The sequence below is a fragment of the Carcharhinus amblyrhynchos genome, chromosome 23 (assembly GCF_965287045.1).
Source record: "Carcharhinus amblyrhynchos chromosome 23, sCarAmb.v2.hapA, whole genome shotgun sequence".
NCBI lineage: Eukaryota > Metazoa > Chordata > Chondrichthyes > Carcharhiniformes > Carcharhinidae > Carcharhinus > Carcharhinus amblyrhynchos.
The window spans coordinates 11,820,738-11,835,651 of NC_137346.1; the positions used below are offsets into that span (position 1 = coordinate 11,820,738).

The 14,914-nt window shown below is 39.3% G+C and overlaps 1 protein-coding gene across 2 annotated transcripts in view; it reads left to right on the top strand.

Annotated features, from left to right (window-relative positions):
* LOC145357541 (serine/threonine-protein kinase NLK-like) overlaps nt 1-14,914 on the top strand; it is a 159,560-nt gene that overhangs the window by 82,374 nt on the left and 62,272 nt on the right. The window lies entirely within an intron of this gene.

Here is a 14,914-nt window from a genome sequence, read left to right on the forward strand (position 1 = left end):
CCTTAGTATTGGGAAAATATTCAGTACTAATTTTTGTTTCTTTGACCACTTGCTCATTAAAGTTGTTTCATAATTCTTATAAGCGGTGAAAGGCCAATAACACATTATCAATTCCTACTGGCACTCTTGTATCATGGTTTATTCAAGTTGAATTGTGACTAATACTTTTTTATGCAGAGACAGATAACTTGCATGCATTTTGGATGGGGTAAGATCAGTTCTATATTTTATATTTCCTCCAATTTGAGAGGAAGTCTTCAGCGTGAAAGGTAGTGTTCAACTCCTGAACAAGAGTTTCTCTGTAGAAATGAGATGCCACTCTGGAGCCAATCAAGTCCATTTGGTCACTCATTATGTACTTTTTTAAAAGATTATCATAGAGTTGTATTCACGTTTTGATACTCCATAATGTATTTACATTTTAGCATTTAAACTTCCACAAATTAAAAGCTGGACTATAAATTTATGACGTTATTTAAAGTATGTTGAGATCATCACCAACTGGAAGAAATTGTGAAAGGTCATAAAATTATTGCACAGGTTTTGATTTTTTTAAAATAATAATATACAAGTTAGCAGCAAACTTATGTAAGTTTAAAAGGGCAAAGCATTTGATCAGTAAATAAGCAGCATGGACTGATTCTTTTTGATATGGAATGAATATTATATACAACAGTTGTCATAATGCACAAGTATATATTGAGCATGTTTTAATGAATATTGGTTGAAAAATGTCGCTTGGTAGTACAGAACGTTGCTGAAAAAGAGACATTATGTTGAAGCTTTTCATCTTGCACTCATCAGGACAAATTTACAAGAATACCAAATCTCAAAGGAAATAACAATTAATACTGCAAGAGAAGAGAGTGATTGACAAATGGAGACTGATAAGGTGTTGCCATGGGGAATGCACCTGGGAATAATGAACTGCCAAACTTCAGTATAATTCTGTTTTTGTGTACATTCTGCTATCCTGCAGTACATTGTTACTCCCATCAGATCGTTGTTCATTGTATAGCTTGTAAACTAGTTGGCCTAAGGCTACCACTTTCAGTCTTGAAAAGTTCCCAGTCAACCTCATATTACTCTGGGAAGCTAAGGTGTCTTAAAAATTTGAGCAACAAGTGAAACTATGCAGTAGAAATTCAAGTGGCATTCTTCATAAACAGAATGCTGCCTTCAAGCCAAAAAGATGGTCTCCCTACCAAACAAATAAGTAATGTGGTAAATAAGTTTTGGCGTTGGTGTGATGCCAGGTATGTAGTCCATACGTCCCAAAGATTGGTGGATTGTATCAAACAGTATGCTACTTCAACTGTTCCGAACAGACATGACTGACTTGCTAAATCAGCCTGAGCTTGCAAGGCTCAGAACATAATATCTAATGTTAGATGTGATTCTGCAATTGGGCAACACTTGCTAGACAACTCTGACAGTGATTAGCATAAACAACCAATTTAAGATAATCGGTTGAGTTTGCAGTATGGCTGACTTGTACATAGTAGAAGCTACATATTTTTGTGCATAGGGCCCTGTCCTTTGCAAACAGTAAGTTTCACAACACCAGGTTAAAGTCCAACAGGTTTATTTGGCAGCACAAGCTTTCAGAGTGTCACTTCTTCAAACGAGTGAGGAGTTGTGTTCACAAACAGGACATGTATAGACACAAACACAATTTACAAGATAATGGTTAGAATGTGAGTCTTTACAGGTCATCAAGGTACAGACAATGTGTTAATCTGGTGCTGTGAGACTTCTTACTGTGCTTACCCCAGTCCCAACGTCAGCATCTCCACACCGTGACTTTGCAGATAAAGCATGTTCACATGTTGCAACTTCAGTTAAACAAATTCTTGGAGGAGAACCACTCCTTAGTTCATTTCCTAAGGTAATGCCTTGATTAATCACAATAGACTAACTTAGTTTGAATTTAAACAAAACTTGTCAGTGTTTTAAAAAAATATCAAAGGTAATTTGAGGGATTTATTTGTATCGGAAAACGTTAGAAATATTTTGAAGTTTTAAGTAAGTTTAAATTAAAGTTTCTGTACTTGGAAGAAACCTATAATTAAATTCATGTTGGACAAAGGTGTTTGTATGTGTGGAGGTCAGTTTTAATTCCATCTGGAATTGTATTGCGTTTAGAATTACGGGGTGTAGAATAAATACACAGTTGTAGATGTTGCTCAGCAATCAGAGACGGAGCATTTATTTGCTGTTTACTTTTTAACTGGAAGCTGGAGCAGCTTGTGACAGGCAGTTAGAGCACATCTCTCTCAGCTTTGCTAGAAGAAAAGCCATTTGATGAGTAATCATTAAGAAAGCCAGGGCCAAAAATCTGAAGGACAGCTACTTAAGGAAACTAGAGAAATGAAGAGCTTCCTGGAAGCCTTAAAGGAACAAAGAGAGGATCTGGGATCAGGACAGGATAATGTTCATTTCAAGTCACAATTGAAAAGGAGCTGGCTTAGCGTCATTGAGGGTTACAGCATGGAAACAGGCCCTTTGGCCCAACTTGTCCATGTTGCCTTTTCTTTTAACCACTAAGTTAGTCACAATTTCCTATGTTTGGCCCATATTGCTGTATACCCATCTTACCCTTGCAATTGTCTAAATGCTTTTTAAAAGGCAAAATTGTACCTGCCTCTACCACTACCTCTGGCAGCTCGTTCCAGACACTCACCACCTACTGTGGGGAAAAGTTGCCCCTCTAGATCCTTTTATGCATCTCTCCTCTCACCTTAAACCTATACCCTCTAGTTTTAGACCCCCCTATCTTTGAGAAAAGAGGTTGACTATCTACCTGATCTATGCCCTTCATTATTTTATCGCCGTCCAAGATCACCTTAAGCCTCCTACGTCCAGAGAAAAAAAGTCCCAGTCTATCCAGCGTCTCCTTAACTCAAACCATCAAATCCATGTAGTGTCCTTGTAAATCTTTTCTGCACTCTTTCTTGCTTAATAATATCCTTTCTGTAGTAGGGTGACCAGAACTGTACACTGTCATGGCCTTACCAATGTGTTGTATAACTTCATCAAGATGTCCCAACTCCTGTAGTTAATGTTCTGACCAAGCTTACGGAATGCCTTCACTTTCAAGGACCTATGAACCTGTACCCCACAAATCTCTATTCTACAACTCTCACCAGTGCTCAACAATTAACTGAGTGAGTCCTGCCTTGCCCTGCATCACACCTTGCATTTACCTAAATTAAACTCCATCTGCCATTTGTCAGCCCACTGGCTCAATTGATCAAGATCCTGTTGCAATCCTAGATAACCTTCTTCACTGTCCAGCTTGCCACCAATCTTGGTGTCACCTGCAAACTTACTAACCATACCTCCTAAATTCTCACCCAAATCATTAAATAAATAACAAATAACAGTGGACCCAGTATTGATCCCTGAGGCACACAGCTGGTCGCAGGCCTCCAATTTGAAAAACAACTCTACGACCACCCTCTGTCTTCTGTCATCAAACCAATTTTGTACCTATTTGGCTACCTCTCACTGGATCCTGAGAGGTTTAATCTTTTGCAACAACCTACCATGTAATACCTTGTCAAAGGCCTTGCTAAAGTCCATGTGGACAATGTCAACTGCACTGCCCTCATCTACCTTCTTGGTTACCCCCTTCAAAAAACGCAATCAAATTTGAGACATGATTTTCCACTCACAGCTATGCTGACAGTCCCTAATCATTCCTTGCGTCTAAATGCCTGTAGTTCCTATTTCTCATACCTTCTAACCACTACAGATGTTAGGCTCAGTGGCCTGCAGTTCCCAGGCTTTTCCCTGCAGCCCTAGCAAAGCTAGTTCTGGTTTACTCTTAAAGGGATCCACATTTCTAACATTGTTCCCGTGTGCCAACTGAACTAGCAAAGCTGTCAGAGTAGAGCAGTTTTACTATAAAAAGGTGACATTATGTTGAGACAGTGCGGTTGTGAATCATAATGTCTTCTGCCTAATTCAACAATGGATGTTCACCCATTTAAAATGGTAGCCAAAGGGACATCATTTGACTTGATCTCTTCAGGTGGGAGAATAAAGAGAGTGGAAAGCAGTCCCTGTTTCTGACGAAAGTTAAGTTCCTCATGGCTTTTGGTTGAAATGGTTGAGTCATGCTACAGGATCACAGACCATAATTATCATCATTCTTTTTGAAATTAGAACCATATGAACAAAGAAGTATGAGATAGAGGTTTGGATTTGGGTCACTTCACTAGTCAAGAGACTTTGACCTTGTCTTTACCACAATAGAAGTAGGATTAGAAATAAAAGTATTTTCAGAACTGTGCAATTTTGGTGTCCTCATTTGAGGACGGGTGTCCTTGCTATAGCAGGAGTGCAGTGAAGATTTACCAGGCTTATTCCTGGGATGGCAGGTTTGTCATATGAGGAGAGACTCAGTTGGTTAGGATTGTATTCACTGGTATTTAGAGTGAGAGGGGACCTCCATAAAAACTTCTAACAGGATTAGACAGGATAGATTCAGAAGGAATGTTACCCATGGTGGGGGAATCCAGAACCAGGAGTCATAGTTTGAGGATAAGGGGTAAATCTTTCAGGACTGAGATGAGGAGAAATTTCTTCACTGAGTGAAGTGAATCTGGAATTCACTACCACAAAGTTGTTGAGGCCAAAACATTGTGTGATTTCAAAAAGAAATTAGATATAGCTCTTGGGGCTAAAGTGCACAAGGGATATGGGGGGACGCTGGGATCAGAATATTGAATTTGATGATCAGCCATGATCAAAATGAATTGTGGAGCAGGTTCAAAGAGTCCAATGGCCTATTCCTACTCCTATTTTCTATGAATATAATTGACTTGGATACCAAAGAGGGATTGCCAATTCTACTACATTTTACGGACAGAATTTGGAAAAAAGATGGTTTGTTGAAGGCCTACAAGGCACGATCAGTATTTGACACATTTTCCATGGACCATAAATTTATCATAGATTTTAAGAGGTTATGTAAAAGACTAAAAGGTTATCTAGTCTGTATTTGTATTCAGATTATTACACTGTACACAAATCTGTCATGGATAGACTTTTGGTTTTGACTGCTATTTAGTTTTGTGTTGAAGACTTTTTTGAACAAATGACTACTGCTCCAGACGTTTTTAGAAATCATGGTCTGGAATGTTAATCTAACCTTGAATGTTGACAGATTTTACCTAAACCACTAACCATGGAATTGAATTCCATGGGCTTCCAATTTTAGAAGTCATTTCTCGTGCCTCCTGTTTCATTCCTTGAGTCTTGGAAACAGTTTGCTTCTCATAGAATCCCTACAGAGCAGAAGGAGGCCGTTTAGCTCATCAAGCCTGCCCCGACAACAATCCCACTCAGACCCTATCCCTGTAATCCCATGGATTTATCCTGCTAATCCTCCTGACACTAAGGGCAATTTAGCTTATCCCATCATTTCATAAAGTTGAAAACACATTGGCTCCTAATTGAAAGATTTGTATTTTCTTGTTCCTTACAGCATCCTGTGAGCCTGTTTTCTTTAAAGCCACACTATCCTTTATGCATTTGAGTTCCATACTGCACAAAGCAACTGTGACCGTGAGATTTTATGTAAGTTTATCAACTCATAATTACATTCTATACCTTCTGAGATGTCACAACTTGGATAGCCAGGTGATGTAGCGGTGATAGTGGAGGGGTGGATTGTTTAAACACTTCTGACCAATTTTTAATGCAATTTGTTAATCCCTCCTAATTCTTTTAAAATCTTCCATGTTACATCTTACTGTGCGCTCCTAAAGTCCATGTTATACACTGTAGCCAGTGTTACCCCATCTTTATTAAGCATGATTCTCTTTTGAATCCATGCTGACTACTTCCATTTCTCTTTATCTAGATGAATAATTTGTCTTTCAGGACGTCAAAGTATTCCCTGCTACAGATGTTAAACTAACTAGCTTTAATCAGATTAGTTCTGTCTCCATTTTCAAATTAGTGCAATTGCTACTCTCTAATCTTGCAGCACACATCCAATTTCAGTCTGACGTATATAAATTTTAGGGCATCTGCAGTTTCAATCCCAGGTCTATCATGATCCAAGGGTATATTGTGCCAAGCCTTGATGCGTTGTCTTTCCTTTGATTAATTTGCTTATATTTTTGAAACTTTTTATCCATCTGTGTAATTGAATCACCTTGGAATTTAATTCTCCTCTGATATTCTGTTTGGTAAAGGCCATACATAGTGCAGGAAATCCTCACTTAACGCCATTAATTGCTTCCTGGAAAATGTGGAGTTATGTGAAACATTCTGCCTGAGGCTCATAACCACCTCCCAAGATTGCCTGTCCCACAGTTGAGACACAAGATCCAACTCTGTTGGGTTCAATGTGAAGGTTGCATCTAGTTATGTCTAGGTGTATGACATTATCATGAAACTGTAGGAATACAATGAGAATGCAGGATTCTGACTGGAGAACAATGTTCAACTGAATGGTAAGTGAGGACTTCATGTACATTTTAATTAGTTTTTGATCATCTACAAATTGACAGGTTAGGGCTCCCATCCCACTTTTTAAACAGTTTCTTTTACCAATATATTTGAGAAATCTTGTTGTTCTTTTGATTTCATTTTCTCGGTTCTTGGCTTTCCTTATTTCTTAACCTGTTTTTTTAAAATCCTCCTTTAGTTTTTTTAATTCTTTTGTCCTGGACCTATTTACTTCAAGACATGTTACAACTAATAGCTTTTCCTTTCCAGAAAATGTTCATTCTCTACCCTCTGTAATCTCTCTTTAAGACATTCTGTTGGTTGAGTCCTGTGCGCCAAGTTCTCCTTGCACCTAACTTTTGTCAGCTTGTTCCTCACCTTTCTAAAATCTACAAAGATTCAATTCAAGAGCATTCCTATTTTTCAGCTGATGTTTTTGATTGTAAACCTTGCCATGTAAATGTGAAAACAGAAATTTTAAATGTGGAAAAAGTTAAGTGATATCGAGAACAATGTGCAGACGTAAAATTGTGCCTAGACGTAAATCTGGACAAAAATACCTGAGAAGCTGGGGCTTTTTCATAAAACATAGATATTCACTAAATACATTATCACTTTGAAATATCATTATTTAAATTGTTTAAATCTTAGTTATGAAAACTTTAAAGATGTTATAAATGGGAAAAAGTTTTGACAAAGCATCCTGAATGATGGAATCCATTGACCAGATTAAATAATGTCCTGATGATGTGTCACAACTATAAAATAACAAGTTTGTAATAATATGATACCTTTTTTAATATTGAAAAGATTTATCATATGCCTATAGGCAAAACAGATACTGCAGGTGCTTATGAGTATTCAGTGAAATGTGTGCTCACATATATCACATTTTTATCATACAACTAATTGATCTGTGGAATTACAAATGGGTCGGCGACACTAATTGGACTGTTTGGGATCAAGCAGAAGAGTGGAAGGGATGACAATATTACGGTGGGGAAGCTGGAAGAGTAAAGCACAGAAGAGGGAATTCAAGTTGGGAATCATACCTGTAATGGGGAAGAGAAATGTTGGGGTAGGCATGCCATAGTGCACCTATAAAGCATCCATTCTCAGAGTAATATGTCCATCCCATAGCGGAGCTTCAGTAATGAAGATAAATTGGAGAAGCTAAGACTGTTCTTGAAATAAAGACTGAGAGAAGATTTGATGAAAGTATTTAAAGTCATGCAGGGTTATACAGTAGATGGTAATAAACTAATTCCCACTCATGATCCACAGGATCATGAACAAGAGGATACAGATTTAAAGTAATTGGCCAAAGAAGCAAAAGCAATATGAGAAAAAGCTTTTCAAGCAACAAGTCTTGAATGCACTGCCTGTGTGTAGTGCAGGCAAGTTCAGTCGAAGCAAAATCGAAAAGGGAATTTGACTTGTTTGAAAAGAAAGTATGCACAAGGTTATGGGATAAAGGCAGGAGAATGTGCAACTCCCCTTGTGCCATTCAGGGAACCAGTACAGACATAAGCTGAATGGCCACCTCCTGTCTGCAACACTTCTGTGATCCTGTATTCCTATGAAGATTAGAACTAAATGAGGTATAGTATAGTTAGCCAATGAGGGAAATCTGCAGCCAGAGGAATTTCACCATCTGTGGTTTTGCACGGAGAGTTCCCTGTTGGAGGAGGAGATCTGAAATAATGCTCATTAACATACTGCAGGAGAGCAGCTGTGCCACTCAGTTGGATGCTGTGTGCTACACTTTCACATTTCAATCCTTTTTACATCCTTTCATTGAATGTGAGCATCACCTAACAAAGCTAGTGCTCCAAATTACCCTGAAGAAGGTAGTGGTAAGCTGTTACTTCCTCGTGCAATCACAGCACTTTCACTGTGCAGAAGCAGCCTGTTCAGGCTATAAAGTCTACCCTGGCTCTCCAAAAGAGTATTCTACCTAGTCCCACCTCCCTTCATTATCCCTGTAACCTTGCATGTTCTTTTCACACAGCAATTTAATTGTGTCTCAAATGCCTCAATCAAACCTGTCTCCTCCACTCCCTCAAAAATTCACTCCAGATTCCAACCACCTTATTGAGTGAAATTGGTCACCTAAAACAATTCCCAAACTTCCTTTTCAGTGGAAAGGAAAGTCCCAACTAACTGAGTCTTTACCATTACTGTGGACAAGAGAGGAGTTAAACAGCACTAATTTCTCCTGTCATCAACCATCCATTAACAAAGATATTTTGATTTGTTTCCCTCTTTATAAGCAATGGTCTATTTCCAAGCCGCTTGGTTTTTGTGATCCAATTTTCTATTAACCCCACAACTTGATGGGTTGAACTAAAACAGTTCATTTCACACATTCAAAATGTGAAAGGAAGGTCACAGTGTCGCCAGATAGTAAAGAGGTAGAGAGAAAAGGTTTATAGTCCAGAGACCACATCGAAAATATTTTTTAAAAGTTCATTTATTCATGTCGTAAGTAGGCATACGTAAACACTGCAATGAAATTACTGTGAAAATCCCCTAATTGCCACAGTCCAGTGCCTGATCGCATGCACTGAGGGGGAATTTGGCATGGCTAATGCCCCTAACCAGCATGCCTTTCAGACCGTGGGAGGAAACTGGAGCACTTGGAAGAAACCCACACAGACACGGGGAGAATGTGCAAACTCCACACAGTCACCTAAGCTGGGAATCAAACCCTGGTCTCTGGTGCTTGAGACAGCAGTGCTAGCTACCATGTGTATTCCAGAGTTCAGAATCTAAATCGAATGAAGTATTCCTTCATGGAGGTCAGTGGGTTAAAAACGAATGTTGGACAATTTGCTTTTCTGACAGTGTTGTCCCGACACAATGAGATAAGAATGTGTGGAACAAATCAGTTTTGTAAGTAATGAAACTGAATTTCCAGCAGAGTGTGTGGGAGGGTGTTGAGGGCAGACATTCCACCTGTGCAGAGCTTTTGTCTTTGAGGCTGCTAGTTAGGTGGTAAACAGCTGGCTGAACTATGGAGTTTAGCTGGTTTAACTATGGCGTTCCATCAGTCAGAATCACATGAATTGCACTTCACCACCAGATCTTTGACAAAGGTTGTGTATCTGTTATCTGGATTTCAAAGATTGTTAGGAATTGAAAGGAAGGTTGTAAGGCCCTAAATTTCACAGGTAGTCCACTCTATTCCAGCTGACCTGGATAGTAACTGGAAAGTACTGTGTAAGCAGGCTAAGTTCCTCCTTGCAGTCTTGACAGGATAAATCCACTCGCAGCTGTGGAAGCTGGGTAGTTAGCTAGCTAACTGGTATAATCTGGTTCCTGTAGATCCAGTTCCATTTTCTCATTTCAGAGCCTTTTATGCTGCCTAAGCAAATGATATGCAGCAAGGTGCTGAATAAAGCTTAGAGTTTGGTATGTGGGGAGTTTGAGAGGTGGGGAAGGTGCTCTTCCTTTAGGATTGTTTCTTATTCTCCTACAGAGAAAGGAGGTAACTGTTCAGTGATAATCTATAAATGGATAAGTTCTACTCTATCCCTAAGGTTTAAAACAGTACCCAATTTGGTGCTAAAATGAACAAAATGTATTTAAAAGTGCCATAATTGCTTAACTTATTCATGAGAGTTCCTGGGTAACATTGTGATCAAGGGCAAACACATCTGCGTCAAGTGTTTGTGGCTTGAGGAACTTCAGCTTAGAGTCATTGAGCTGGAGGCTGTGCTGTGGACATTGACACATTGGGGAGGGAAAGAGTTACCTGATTCATTGTTTCAGGCGACGGTCACATTGCTTAGGATAGGGTCTTCTGGTATGGAAAGTAGTCAGGGACAGGCAAGGGGATCCAGAAGTGTCAGCCTCTTCAATTGTCTAACAGGGCTGAGGTTCTTTAACGTGAACAAGAGTGGGTGCTGTAGGGAGGATGAGCTGACCAACTATGCCACTGTGGTATTGGAAGCCATTCAAGTGGAGGGAGCACATAGGAATGTAGTGGTGTAAATGACAGTATAGTGAAGCAGATTGGCACTGTCCTTTGTAGCAAGGAGCAAGATTCCAAATATCTGTTGTCTGTCTGGTGCTAGGGTTTGGGACACCTACTCAAGGCTGGAGAGGTACCTGCAGTGGGAGGGATCCAATGGCTGTCGTCCATGTAGATACCAATGACATAGGCGGATGAGGAAAGAGGTTCTGCAAAGCCTGTATAAGGAGCTAGGCACCAAATTAAAAAGCAGAATTCTGTATTATTATCTGAGCCAAGTACAAATTGGCAGAGAACAAATAAGATTAGAGATATGAATGCATGGTTCCAAGACTGGTGTGGGAAAAGTGAGTCCCTATACATGGGGCACTGACACCAGAAATCAGTACTATTGGGGCGGTCTACACTTGAACTGTGCTGGGGCCGATGTTTAGCAAGACGCGTAACCGGAAGTAGAGAGTTTTGAACTGAATAGTGGGGACAAGGTATCAAATTTGAGAGTAGAGACAAGATAAGAAAGAAAAGTATTAATACCAGAAATGATAAATCGACAGTGACACAAAGGGACAGAATACAAATCTAGTCTGCAGGTAAGGCTACAAAAGTAATAAAACAACAGAACTAAAGGCTCTTTAAAGGCTGATTTGAAATAAATCAGGTGAACTGAAAGAGAAATTAATAAGTACGACCTGATAGCTATTAGAGACATAGCTATAGGAAGGATGGTTCTGCTAATGATTGTGTCAGCACATTAGAGAGGGATGACCAAAGTTCAGGAAATCGGAATGTAACAGCAGTTTGGGTTGAGATGAGAAATGATAAAGGCAAGAAGTCACTTGAGAGTGGTGTACAAACCCCTAATTGTAACTGCACAATAGGACGGAGTATAATAGAAGAGATGGTATGAAGCTGTCAGAAAATTTTGATTATTATGGGAGGAGTGTTTATTCTACATAGGCTTTATTAGTAGGAGCATATAATGTAAAAGCAAGGCAGCTATGCAAGATTCTAGTTAGGTACAGTGTGTACACTTTTGGGCACTACACTAGAGGAAGGATGTGAATGCATTGGAGAGAGTTCAGAAGACATTCACAAGAATGTTTCTAGGGATAAGGAACTTCAGTTGTAAGGACAGATTAGAGAAGTTGGGATTGTTCTCCTTGGGCAAAGACTAAGAGGAGATTTGGTAGAGGTAGAATCACAGAAACCCTACAGTGCAGAAAGAGGCCACTTGGCTCATTGCGCCTACACCAACCACAATCCCACCCAGGCCTACCCCATTTCCAACCACTAATCCCTCTAACCTATGCATCTCAATTTTTGCATGGCTAGTCAACCTAACCAGCACACTTTTGGACTGTGGGAGGAAACAGGAGCACCTGGAGGAAACCCACGCAGACATGAGAATGTGCAAACTCCACACAGACAGTGACCCAAGCCGGTATTTGAACACAGGTCCTGGGAGCTGTGAAGCAGCAGTGCTAACCACTGTGCTACCATGCCGCCCGTGATGCTCAGAATCATGAGGGTGCTAGACAGAGTAGATGGGAAGAAACTGATCTCGATCATAAAAGGATCAAAAACGAGATCTTGCAGATTTAAAGTGATTTGCAAAAGAAGCAAATGCGATGTGAGGAAAACTGTTTCCAGGGGTTTGGGGGAAAAGGCAGGGGAATGGCACTAAGCCATGATGTTCGTTTGGAGTGCTGGTACAGACACGATGGGCCAAATGGCCGCTTCCAATGCTGTATAAATTGTGATTCCACCATACAGATTGGGGAAAAGCAGCACAGACGAGTCCATAGAATGTTTTTGAAATTGTTTCTTCGATTGGTGTGCTCTGTATCCAACCAGAGGGCAGCCTATATTAGACCTGGTATTGTGCAATGAGATGGGCTTAAATGACAACCTCAGTGAATGCACCCCTAGGTAGCAGCGATCATCATATGTTTGAATTTTATGTTCAGTTTGAGGGAGAGAAGAGTGTGTTCCAGACTAGTACTTTAAACTTAAATAAGGGCAGTTATGAGGGCATGAAAGCAGAGCTAGCTAAAGAGAACTGGCGAGGTGTTTCTGAATACACTGAATATTTGAATTCCAAGGAGAGAAGTTCCAGGGGGTGAGCCCATCACCCATGGTTAAATTTTAAAGTTAAAAGACAGTATTAAGCTTAAAAGTATGTATTTGCACAAAGGTAAGTGACAGGTCAAAAGATTGGAAGAAATAGAAACATCAAAGAATAACAAAGTTTTTGATAAGGAACCTGGGTGGGAGGTGGTGGAGGGAGGATACAATCACCCAGGGAAGTGGTATTGACTAAATTGTTTGTGGGCTGACAAATTTCTGGGTTCAGATGGGCTTCATTCAAGGATCTTGAAAGAAGTAGCTAATGAAATAGTTGATGCCTTGGTTTTATATTTGCAGAATTTGAGATTCAGGGAAGATTCTATTAGATTGTAAGGTAGCAAATGTAACTTCTTTATTCAAACATGGAGAGTCATAGAAAGAAGAAACTACAGGCTCAACAGGCCTAGTGGCCTACTCCTACTCCTAAATTGCCTGTTCGTATATAAATTTTCTAAGTTGTATTAATATACTCAGCTAAAACCTAAAGTGTTGAACTTGCTTTTAACTTGTTAAAATTAAATGGCCTATTTGTTGCATTAATTTTAAATTTGTTTCAAAACCATTATAGTACAGATCACCCTGATTGATTCATGGAATTTATCATGTGAAGTTGGAAACAAAATGTACTTTGTGAAGTTCACATACTGTATATTTTTATTTCAAGTAGCAGCCTTTCAGTAAGGTTTTTGAAGTCTGATATTGAGCAAAATGCTAAATTGATGCCTATAGATAATAAACGCGTAGGTAGGCCTTGGTTAAATCCATCTAAATCTCAGTTGGTAAAATGCTAGCTAGCTAAGGCAGGTGAGAGATGCTGGAAACAACAAGGGAAAATATTTTATGGCTCACATTTTCTGGGTAGATTTTGCATCATATATCAGTGCAGTATTTTTAAGTAGCTAACTGCTTGTTGAACATTTCAATTATTGTTTATTGAAATTGGGATACAATAAGTATTTGAGGTTAATTGCACAATATTCTGATATTTCCACTTAACTGAGGATTACAAATAAATTGCATACTTAATATTTTAAAAGTCATTCCACGTTAACACTCAAATGTTTGCTAATATAAGATATTTCAACTAAAATCTTATTTCTTTAAAATCAGTGTTTCAGTCTTAACAAATTTAAGAAGTGTTTAACTGGCTAGAAAATGCTTTTAAGATGTCCTGAGATTGTATATCAATACAAATTTATCTCTTGCATGTCGCATTATTGTGCATGCACGCATTTTCATCAGAACTTGGAAGCAAATCACTTAAACTGATATCAGTCATATCTATTACAAGTAGGTAACACAATATTATCCACTTAAAAGGGCAAAAGAAACCTGTTACGGCAACACTGAATAAAAAATAAAGCTGTATAATCTGTGTATTAACTTTTTGGTTTTGCTAGCAGGTTACCAAGACATTAAAACTGGTTTTATGTGGGCACACTTTTAAACATTTTGGCTGTTTTTGCTGCTGAAACAAACCATAGTAGAAGCAAAACATGAATGTGAGTGTTACCCAAATTCACCTATTTATTGTAAGCGTATGAATTGTTCTCAGGAAGATGCTGCAACTATACCGGACATTGGTGAGATCACATTTGGAATATTGTGTTTGGATCTCTTCACCTCATTATAAGAAGGATGTGGAACCATTGGAGAGAGTGCAGAGGACATTTACCAGGATGCTGCCTGGTTTGGAGGGTAGGCCTTATGAGGAAAGGTTGAGGGAGCTGGGGTTTTTCTCTTCAGAGCAGAGGAGGATGAGAGGCGACTTAAGAGGTTTATAAGATGATGAGAGGGATTGATAGATTGGACGTGCAGAGACTATTTCCTCTGGTGGATGTAGCCGTTACTAGGGAGCATAACTATAAGGTTCATGGTGGGAGATATAGGGGGGATATCCGAGGTAGATTCTTTACTCAGTGGTTGGGGTGTAGAATAGACTGCCTGCTGTGATAGTGGAGTTGGACACTTTAGGAACTTTCAAGCGGTTTTTGGATAGGCACAGGAAGGGGATAGCTTGATCTTGGGATTGGACATAGCTCAGCAGAACATTGAGGGCCGAAGGCCTGTATTGTGCTGTAATGTTCTATCTTTCTAAGATGCCTGCCTCTGAGTTGAATGCATATTTAAAATGCTGCAGTGCCCTGAGGTATTTCCAAGCAAATCCGCCTCAACACATCAGTGCAAATGAAGCTTACAGTAAAATAACCTCCTGTATCCTAATCTGATGCCTAATAAAACCAGTAAAGATGACAAAATCCTGCCATATGTAGTTTTATGAAGCAGTACTGCTATGAATGAAATGTACTAATATGTATGAGCTTCATATTGATCAGTGCAATAAAA